Here is an 11,090-nt window from a genome sequence, read left to right as displayed (position 1 = left end):
ACTTCTGAATACTACTTACTCACATATATATACAATCGATCGTTTCAAAAACATTTCACTAACTTTCATCGAAAGCTTCTGATAATTCCTCTTCCATATTCTCTGTTTCACTATCACTGTCGTCATTTAAATCAATAATGAATTTATTTCCACCATTAATATGGAAATGTCCAATGTCCAAATAGTCTTTTTCAACTGAAATTACTTTTTCAAGCCTTTTCTGCCAGTCTTCTTCGGTAATATTAGATACTTCTTCTTTAATTAGCTTTATTGGAAAATTATTTTTACCCCTAATACTTTCTTTCAATTTTCCTTAAATCAACTCGATGGGATTGAAAACACAAAAATAAGGGGGAAGTCTTAGTATGGTGTGTCCATACATTTCAGCAATACAAGGGCATACACTTTTTCAAATGTTTTTGTCTGTAAAACTTCAAGTAGTTGGTTTTTGGTACAACAATCTTCAAAGTACAAATTGTTAGCCGTTAAAAAACTTTGTATTTCATCTTTCCTCGAATTTTCATTCGATGAACTGTCGCGAATGATAGGAAGCATTGTCAAGAAGTATTACACTATTAGCATCCGAATATGGGATCAATGTGTTTTCAAACCAATCTTCGACAATATTAGTTTCCATGTTCTTATGATAGTCAACATTGCAGTCCTCAAGTTTTTTTTCCACATAATTTCGAAGAATTCGGAACCCATCCTTTGCCTCCTCCGCAATGCATAATGATTAGTCGCGATCCTTTGTTTGCAGCATGTTAGGCGTATTCATTCACGAACCATCAGTCTACCCTTTTGTAACTGTGTTGTGAGTGTCATACCAAGTTTCGTCCAAATATAAAATTTGCAGTTGTTCTTGTCTATATTTGGTTATTTGTTCTAAGTATTTGTCACACAACTCCACTATTCTTCTGCTTTCTATAACTGCTTGACGTTTGTTTATGATTCTAAATCTGAATCCTAGTTTCTTCATCCAATTCTGAAGAGTTTTGTTACAGCAGCTCACGGTATGTCCGGAAATCAATTTCTATCTGATGATTTCAGTTGGAGCAATCTCATTGCTTTCGTTACAGTGGTATATTGTCTTTTTCGATGATTTCATTAGATGCACATCTACAGATTTTGGTAATTCTGTATCACATCGCGTCTTGCGTTCATAAGGTTTGTTTTCGACTATTTTACGTACAGTTGAGAACGGAATTTTGGTCAAATCTGATGTTGCTTGTAATACTTTGTTTCCCTCGAAACCAAGCTTGAGATGTAGATTATTATTTACTCTCTGTGTTTCAATATTCCAATGCATCCGAATCGTATTCACTGTTATCTCTTTTTAGCATTGTTCACCATCGCTATTGGAATCACTACACTGGAAAAAGTCTGCCTTGTTATCACACTCATTATTACTATTAGTACTTGTCCAAGTACGCCACATTTTAAACAGATAACAAAAATTTTATGTAATTATAACTGCACCAATATTGAATTTCAACACTCAAATCGCCGTCAGTTCCTGAACTAAGCACGACGGCGATAACCTTTCCCGATTTCTATTCGTCACCTTAACATGACTTCCAATTTAGTTTTTTGACTCTTCAGCCAATTATAAAACTCGCTCTGTAAAAATTATCTAATACGAACCGCCAATTCTACAGTCCACGTGGGTTAGTTCGCAACCGATTCATTTCAATGTATTGGTTTTTCGGCCTTTGAGAATATCGCCACTTCTGAATGTACACAATATCGTTAACTTTGACTATACCTACGAAGTCGTAGGTTCACATGCGAGGCAAGGATAAGTCGTTTCTATGATTATCTCTTTACTGACGTGACTGTTCGGTACTTTTTTATATATTTATGAGCAGATGCCTTACGAAAATCATCGTATAACTGATATTTCGCAAGTACAATTTTGAAATTTTTCGCGAAGTTAATATATTTATATGCTTTTATCGTCACACCGCACTCATCCGGTATAAAGAGAGTCAGCCGAGCGTCGCGATGCCACCGTATCGCTCGTCTAGTGCCAGTTTTATTCCCGGCTCGAAGTGTCGCGCATTTTCCGCGATGATTCCCAACGAATTTTATTTATAATTTTCGTGTCAAGTTTGCCGTTCGAGTGCCGTGTTCAATACCGGACTATGTTTCTGATCTGGAAATTGGATACACCTTTTATCATCTCGATCTACTTGGCAGGTAGGTGGTGTGTGTTTAGGGGTCCAGTTGAAGCTTTTCTGAGCGTTGAACACGCGGTTTTGTTGCAATTCGTGCGAATGAAGTGAGTTTTATCAGAAAAAATGTCACGCTTGAGCAGCACTCGTAAATAAAGTGATAAGAGTTACAAAACGTTTGGTATTCGTGGTTCGGAAAGATTAACATTTTTTTTTGGTTTTCATTAGAGTGTGAACTTTTATTGTTTTCACAAGAACTGGCAACACATTGTTCGAGGTCAGCACCAGTAGTTTCTTTTTTTTTATTAATTGTCTTAATTTCCAGATCTCTGGAAAATACCGGAGCTTCATGGGCTCATTACCTTTTTCTTCCCATTTTCAGGACACCATTTCCATCAATTTTGTTTCCAGAATCAGTTAGTATGGTTGTCCTTTGTTGGACGTTTATTACATTCTTCTGGAAATAATATATGTCCAATGAATGTCGATAGGAGTGTTAATCTCATCAATTTTGCTGATGACACAACATCTGTATCTGTAGAGTAGGGAGGTTGAGTGTAAACCCACAGCACATCCTCCCGAGGAGTTGTCCTCCTAGGTCATCGTCCATCCTGTCCTTTCCAGGAAGGTGGACAGGTCACTGGGAGACATCTCCTTTATATCGGCTGGTGTAGGTCAAGACTCGCCGAACACACCCTCTCGTATTGACGATAATTCCGGGAACTCGCATAGGATATGCCTGACAGTCTCATTTTCCTGTTCACACATCCTGTATAGAGATGTGTCAACTAGCCCCATATTATGGAGGTGTTTCCTTAGTTGACAGTGGCCAGTCAGAAATCCTACTGTCAAGCGAAGAATTTTCCTGGTCATCGCCAGATATTTCTTCGGCGCCAGCTTCCCAGGGTCGTCCAAGGTGATCCTGGCAAGATTGCATGCTTTGATTCCATACCATCTCTATAGGGATTGAGCAAGGGTATAACATTTGGCTAGTTCCGTAATTGTCAAAGTTATCAGACCGTAGGTGTCACTGGGTCCTTAAATTCTTAGTCCAGCCGCTTCCTTGGCTAAAGGGTCGGTGATGCGATTACCTTTACTCCTGTCGTGCCCTTTAACCCACCTCAGGATAATATTATTATCTACCGAGGCTTTTGCTATATCTTTGTGGCACTCTAGTACTATCCTTGCGGTAACACGTTGTCTGTTCAAGGCTAACAGGGCGTACCTGCTGTCAGTGCAGATTGTTATGTTTTTGCCAAAAATTCGTTTCCTGGTTATTTCTTTCGTGGCGATTGAGATACCAGCCAGTTCTTTTTGAACTACGCTGGTATTTTTCCCATTCCCCACTTAATCCATAGGCTTAGTGATCTGGAGTACACTCCACATCCTGAGCCTTCTTTGGTTTTTGCCGTTTGTATATATGCGTATTGCATTTGTAGCATCTGACTCTGTGTTCTGTTTTATTTGTATTTTGTAGGGTTTATTGAACACAAACCTGGGTATAATTGTGTCACTAGTTGCCTGCAGCAGAGGTTGCGCAGTAAGCGCTTCTCGCCATAGGCCCAGCCTCAATTGACTCATTCCTACTTCGAGGTTTACACCAGCCGTGAGCAACACAACATATGGTATAGCTGAATTATCTATGGAGGATATGATTCTATCGGTTGAACTTGGTATTGGTGGAATGACAAAATATTGTCTTCTAATAAACTGATGCTGAATGCACAAAAAACAAAAATTATATATTTCAATAAGAACAATCTGATTGATAGTGAAGTCCTTCAGACACATAACTCCACTAATTTTCTAGGTGTAATGATTGATAAATCACTCTCATGGTCTGATCATACTGAAAGTTCATCAAAGAAACTCTCCAAATCCTACTTCGCAATTTTGCAATTGGGGTATGAACTTTTTGAGACTATTCTTATTCAAGTTTATTATGCATTACCATTTCACATCATGTTATGGAGAAATGCTACCGGAATGAATAAGATATTTGTTACCTACACAAAAACGGATTGCTAGATGTTTAACATGCAGCCAGATGATTCTTGCAGGGAAATTTTCAAGAGTAAAAAGATTTAGAGAGTTTGCTGCATTTACATATATAAATGTTGCTTCACATTAAAAAACATAAAAATGAGCACAAGAAAAACAGGTACCACCACCAAGGGGTATATTTTTGGGGGAGATCAATTTTTGGGAAGGTAAGGTTTTTGGCTTTCTACTTCTCCATCTTTATATAAAAAATGTGGTAAGAAAACAATTAATTTCAAAATATACTCCCCACAAATATGTATAGATCATGCAGAGTAACTTTCAGACACAAACTAGAAAAAAAATCCTTCCGAAACAACAACACTGAATTACACGACAGAAAAATTCTATCAGAATAACTACTTTTATATGAAATTGAATTATACAAAAAATACTCTATACTTCTCATTTTGTACCTCAAATATTCGTAATGAGCTTGTGGAAATTTTCTAAAAGATATTTTTCGTATGAAGATGGAGGAGTAAAAATATACCCCCTTTCAGTTGGACGCACATGGGGTCTTTCACCCCGTGTGGTCTCCTGGATCTACCCTGCGATAATTAAGACCTATGTTACCGTACGGAGCCATTGCACGGGAACCGAAAGTTCTATAAGTAAGGGCCATCCAAAAATATAGCAAATACAGCGACTGGCTTGTTTAAACATCATAGGAGCCATCATAGGAACAACATGAACCGCGGCAATGGAATTAATTACGGGTCAGACTCTTCTGGACCTGTACGTTAAGGATGTTGCGTTAATGGCCATGTTACGATTGCGCACGGCTGGTGTAAACCTCGAAGTAGGATTGGGTTAATTGAGGCAGGGCCTATGGCGAGAAGCGCTTACTTCGCAACCTCTGCTGCAGGCAATCAGTGATGTAATTGAACCAATATACCCTACAAAATACAAATAAAACAGAACACAGAGTCAGATGCTACATTATACAGACGGCTCAAAAACCAAAGAAGGCTCAGGATGTGGATTGTACTCCAGATCACTAAGCCTAAGAATTGAGTAGGAAATGGTAAAAAATACCAGCGTGGTCCAAACAGAACTGGTTGGTATCTCAATCGCTACAAAAGAAATAACCAAGAAATTAATTTCCGGAAAAAACATAATAATCTGCACTGACATCAGACAAGGACTATTAGCCTTGAACATACAACGTGTTACCTCAGGGCTAGTACTAAAGTCCCACCAAGATTTAGCCAAAGCCTCGGTAGATAATAACATTATCCTGAAGTGGGTTGAAGGACACGACAAGAGTAAAGGTAATCGCATTGCCGACTCTTTAACCAAGGAAGCGGCTGGACTGATAATTTTAGGACCCAGTGGCACCTACGGCCTGATGACTTCAACAATTGCGGAACTAGCCAAATGTTACAGCCATGCTCAATTCCTAAAGAGATGGGATGGAATCAAAGGATCCAATCTTACAAGGATCACCCTGGGCGCCGAAGAAATATCTGGCGATGACCAGGAAAAATCTACGCTAGATAGTAGGATTTCTGACTGGCCACTGTCAACTTAGGAAACACCTCCATAATATGGGGCAAGTACCGTGGGCGTACACTCACCCTCCCTACTCTACAGATACCCCTTTCAATTATAATAACTTGCTAATGAGTATGGGCTTTTACCCGCATAATTCACTTCACTACAATAATATTATTGTATATATTTCTTGTGAAAAATCTGACTGTGTTACATTCATCTGAGGTGATCCCCTCACTGATGAATTTTCTGGTATATTTTGAACATATTTTTAAATTAAAAATAATATTAAAGGTCACGGTTATAGCAAAGCCTAACTCCGGAAGTAGATTCCAAATATTTGTTCCAGATATCTGCTGCCTGCTATAAAATACATGTTTCCAATAATTTTTTTGGTTCTCGATTTGTTTATTAATATTCAGCTCCCTAATAATAAACTAGCCCACTCAAACCGCTCGATTCATATCAAATGTTTTATTTTCAATCTGAAGATCATTGATCCTTGTGGTAGGCATAATTTCAGCTATGGTTGATTAGATGTTTTTCCACTATAATCCGTATAAGGGTTGTAATCTCCAATGGTGAAGATCGAATTTGGATTGTCTTGTATACTGATGCGTTACTGTTATTTTAGAAGAATATTCCCAGGAAAACTTTTTCTGAAATTTGTTTAGTACCTAGTACTTTACGTTATGAATTGATTGAAAAATTAAGTTTCATACAAACAGTGTATAGAGTGAACTCATGAAATATTACATGAACTCATTGAAACTGATATTTTCTTCAGGTATTTTGGAAAAAACACTGCGCTTTAGAGTTTTTGTTCAATTTCGTCCACTATATTTTATTTCAGCCCTGTACAACTGTACTGTATAACAAGGTGAAAGAAAAAGTTTTCCGTAACAACTACTGTCACATGAACATCGAATTACATGGAATAAAAAATACTTTCTACACAGCTACTTTCCTATGAACATAAAAAAGAAAAAATCCAAACAAAATTCTTTGAATTTCAATAGAGATTATTTTTAGAAAGAAACTGATCTAAAACTGTTCTCCCTGAAAAATATACATGAAAAAAAAAATAGTTTTGGAACAACTATCGAATGTCTCAAATTTTCAAATATCAACGACGAACAAGGTCGCGAAGTTGAAGATTTTGTAATAAGCAGCAGACCTACTTGGATTATAAATGGGCCAACCAGGATTCCTGACAGTGATGGATAATATGCTAGTCTTCTGGATCTATACCTAACAACCAATCTAGAAATTTGCACAGTCACCGTAAGGTCTCCATTGGGATCTTCTGACCACAACTTCATTTCAGTGTTGAGTGAATTACCAATACGCCGATTACCCGAACTATGCCGAATTACTAATGTTGGAGAACAATCTAAGCCACGCAAAGTTTGGCATCACAGATCTGCTGAGTGGGAGGATTTTCAAGACCATTTTCAAAATTTCCCCTAGAAAGATGTTTGTTTTAGCTCCAATGATCCATCAATTTGTGCTTTGGAAGTCACGAAAGTTATTCTATCTTTCGTGGATGCATATATTCCTTTTTCTATGAAACGAAGTTCTAACGGCAAACCTTGGTTCAGAAAAGTTTATGAGTAAGCTGTCGCCTTCAAAAATCTCGCATATCAGCAGTGGCGCAAAAATCCCAGTGTCAAAAACCGAACTAGGTTTATGAAAGCTCGCACCAACTGCAAACATCGCACCAACTACATAATTTACAATTCCACCACTAACACAAGCGGATGGTTAGTTGCAAATCTACTAGCTGTACAATTTGCATCCTACTTCACAGTCGATTTCATGGGGAAGGCACCACCCACTATTTCCATACTGGAATCCACAATGCCGGAAATTATCTTTCGACAACGTCTAGTCAAGCAAATTGGGCAACAGCTCAATATACTGGCGCCTGGTCCTGATGAAGTGCCCGTTATCGCACTAAAAAAGTGCTTCAATGAACTCGCACCAGTATTTCGCAGACTTTTCAACGTGTCTTACAAGGAAGGTGTTTTTCCTTCTTGAAATTTTGCTTGCGTTCAGCATATTCCCAGAAAGGGCAAGACAAATCTTCCAGATGACTATAGACCAGTCGCTTTGCTATCTGTATCTGTAGAGTAGGGAGGGTGAGTGTAAGCCCACGCACTTAGGCCACATGTGACCCATTGTACATCCTCCCAAGGAGTTGTCCTCCTAGGTCGTCGTCCATCCTGTCCTTTCCAGGAAGGTGGACAGGTCGCTGGGAGACATCTCCTTTATATCGGCAGGTGTAGGCCAAGACTCGCCGAACACACACTCTCTTATTGACGATAACTCCGGGCACTCGCACAGGACATGCCTGATAGTCTCATCTTCCTGTTCACACATCCTGCATGGAGGTGTGTCCACTAGCCCCATATTATGTAGGTGTTTCCTTAGCTGACAGTGGCCAGTCAGAAATCCTACTGTAAGGCGTAGATTTTTCCTGGTCATCGCCAGATATTTCTTCGGCGCCAGCTTCCCAGGTTCTCCCAAGGTGATCCTGGCAAGATTACATCCTTTGATTCTATCCCACCTCTTTAAGGATTGAGCATGGGTGTAACATTTGACTAGTTTCGCAATTGTCGAAGTCATCAGGCCGTGGGTGCCACTGGGTTTAGGACCCAGTCCAGCCGCTCAGTCCAGCCGCTTCCTTGGCTAAAGAGTCGGCAATGCGATTACCTTCACTCCTGTCATGCCCTTTAACCCGCCTCAGGATAATGTTATTATCTACCGAGGCTTTGTCTAAATCTTGGTGGCACTTTTGTACTAGCCCTAAGGTAACACGCTGTCTGTTCAAGGCTAATAGTGCTTGTCTGCTATCAGTGCAGATTGTTCTGTTTTTGTCAGAAATTCTTTCCTTGGTTATTTTTTTTGTGGCGATTGAGATACCAGCCAGTTCTGTTTGGATCACGCTGGCATTTCTTCCCATTCCCCACTTAATCCTTTGGTTTTCGAGCCGTCTGTATTAATCTGTATTGCATTTGTAGCATCTGACTCTGTGTTTTGCTTGATTTGTATTTTGTAGGGTTTATTAAACACAAACCTGGGTTCAATTGCATCACTTGTTGCCTGCAGCAGAGGTTGCACAGTAAGCGCTTCCCGCCATAGGCCCAGCCTCAATTGACCCATTCCTACTTCGAGGTTTACACCAGCCGTGCGCAATCGTACCATGGCCATTAACGCAACCTCCTTAAAGTACAGATCCAGAGGGGTCAGACCCAAGATTAATTCCATGGCCGCGGTCGGTGTTGTTTTCATGGCTCCTGTGATGTTTTAACAAGCCAGTCGTTGTATTTGATATAATTTTTGGATGGCCGTTGCTTGTAGAACTTTCGGTCCCCATGCAATGACTCCATACGTTAACATAGGTCTTATTATTGCAGTGTAGATCCAGGCGACCACACGGGGTGAAAGACCCCATGCGCGTCACACTGTCCTCCGACATTGCTCATAAGCCATGTTAGCTTCTTGTCGAGGATAGTACCAAGGTATTTCACCTCTTCAGAGAAGTTTAGTTTACTTTTGAAGATTTCGGGAGGTTTTACGCCCGTTAAACTTCTTTTCCTGGTGAAAAGCACCGTCTCAGTCTTCTTGGGATTGATCGACAGTGAGTGTTCCTTACACCATGTTTTTATTAATTTGAGCCCATCCTTCGCTCTATCGCACAGTGTGTTTACAAATTTGCCGGTCTGCAAGATAACTATGTCATCTGCATATGCAATTGTGTAGAATCCATTTTTGTTAAGGTGATTAATTAGGGTATCCCGAACTATGTTTCAGAGAAGGGCTGACGCTCCCTCGATATCTATGAATATACCCAAGGTGGATTCTTTGTTGTCCATTGATCTCTCGATTCTGCCAACCACATGGTGAAGGGTCGAATCAGTAGACCTTCCCGGAATATATGCATGCTGATTTGGATGAAGTGGGTTGTGAGCCAGTACTTCATCTATGTTCCGCTCACATAGCCTCTACATAGTTTTTAAAAAGAACGATGTGAGACTAATTGGTCGGAATGCTTTTTGTTAGGGTATAGTCCATCCTACCTGGTTTGGGTATAAATACTACTCTTACTTCTCTCCACTTACTGAGAATATACCTCAGAGCTAGAGAGGCTCTGAATATTCCAAACAAGTGCGGCATAAGAGTGTCCAGTCCCCACTGAAGTAGGGCTGGTCTTATACCATCAGGTCCTGGTGACTTGAAGGGAGAAAAGCCCGATATAGCCCATCTTATTTTGTTCTCATAAATTACTGTACTAGCATATTGCCAGTCATATTGTGAGGGTGTTATTGGTACATCCGTCCAGTTCGCCGTTCCAGGAAAGACAGAACCTGGGAAGTGAGTTTCCATAAGAATCTCAGCACTCTCCTGGAGGTTGGCGGCTTTGTCGCTTTGCTATCAGTGATATCAAAAATCATGGAGGAAGCCGTAAACCACCACATACTTAAATATTTATAAGGCTTCAACATCTTGAGCGATCATCAATATGGCTTTCGGAAACAAAGAACAACACGCGACCTCATATCGTATTTCACTCATATTTGGAATAACGCAATCGAGAAACATGGAGAGTCAAGAGCTGCTGCGCTTGATATTTCTAAAGCCTTTGACTGCGTGTGGCATGAGGGTTTGTTCGCCAAACTTCAATGTATGACTTTTCGGATCATATTTGTGTTTGGCTCTCTAGCTTCCTTAAATAACGTTCCCTGCAAGTGGCCATCGATGGATATCTCTCGAATACTTTCACCATCAATGCTGGTGTTCCTCAGGGATCCATTATGTCTCCAACTCTCTTTTTATTGTATATCAACGACTTATTGAAAAATTACCAAGAATCTTATATATTGCTTTGCTGACGACAGCACCCTTGCATTTCCATTCCATTCCAGGACATCGGCTGTGGCTGCGGATGCACATCTTCACCGACATCAGGGGGTTGCATATCTTAATGACGATCTAGAGGTGATTTCGAATTGGGGTGGAGGTAACCAGGTTCGATTCAATGCCACAAAAATCCAGGCATCGGTTTTGTCCAAAAAGATAAATGTCTCCAAACCTGATACAATAATGTCAGGACAGATGATTCCGCTTTCTGTTTCGATAAGTTTGTTTAGGGTTAGAATGGACACCAATATGTCGTTGGAATCATGTCGCTGAAATTGCAAAAGCCTGCTTCTCAAACAGACCCCTCTTTCCCAGTGGGCACTTTGGGCAAGTGTCCAGGGCCCCGCGATCGATAGGGGCCCCACTCAGATCAAATACGAAATATCTAGTTCCTGACATATCACCAAACGATAACCAGTATTTATTAGATACCAAAAAAGCTTATATAATTTGAAG

General features: G+C 40.0%; 1 protein-coding gene across 2 annotated transcripts in view; it reads left to right on the top strand.

Moving 5' to 3' along the window:
- The first annotated feature begins 1,992 nt into the window (after positions 1 to 1,992).
- Shab (Shaker cognate b) overlaps positions 1,993 to 11,090 on the top strand; it is a 229,924-nt gene continuing 220,826 nt past the window's right edge. Inside the window, exon 1 of one of the 2 annotated variants that reach the window (XM_074173707.1) lies at positions 1,993 to 2,199. The gene's annotated coding sequence lies outside the window, so the exon portion shown is untranslated. The remainder of the gene's footprint in view (positions 2,200 to 11,090) is intronic. The other variant, XM_074173723.1, reaches the window with a different exon arrangement.

The sequence above is a fragment of the Leptinotarsa decemlineata genome, unplaced genomic scaffold (assembly GCF_025532065.1).
Source record: "Leptinotarsa decemlineata unplaced genomic scaffold, Ldec_3_MD MMD2_P_RNA_scaffold_12, whole genome shotgun sequence".
NCBI lineage: Eukaryota > Metazoa > Arthropoda > Insecta > Coleoptera > Chrysomelidae > Leptinotarsa > Leptinotarsa decemlineata.
The sequence above is the reverse complement of the archived record's forward strand: the minus strand, read 5'-3'. Positions and strand labels throughout refer to the sequence as shown.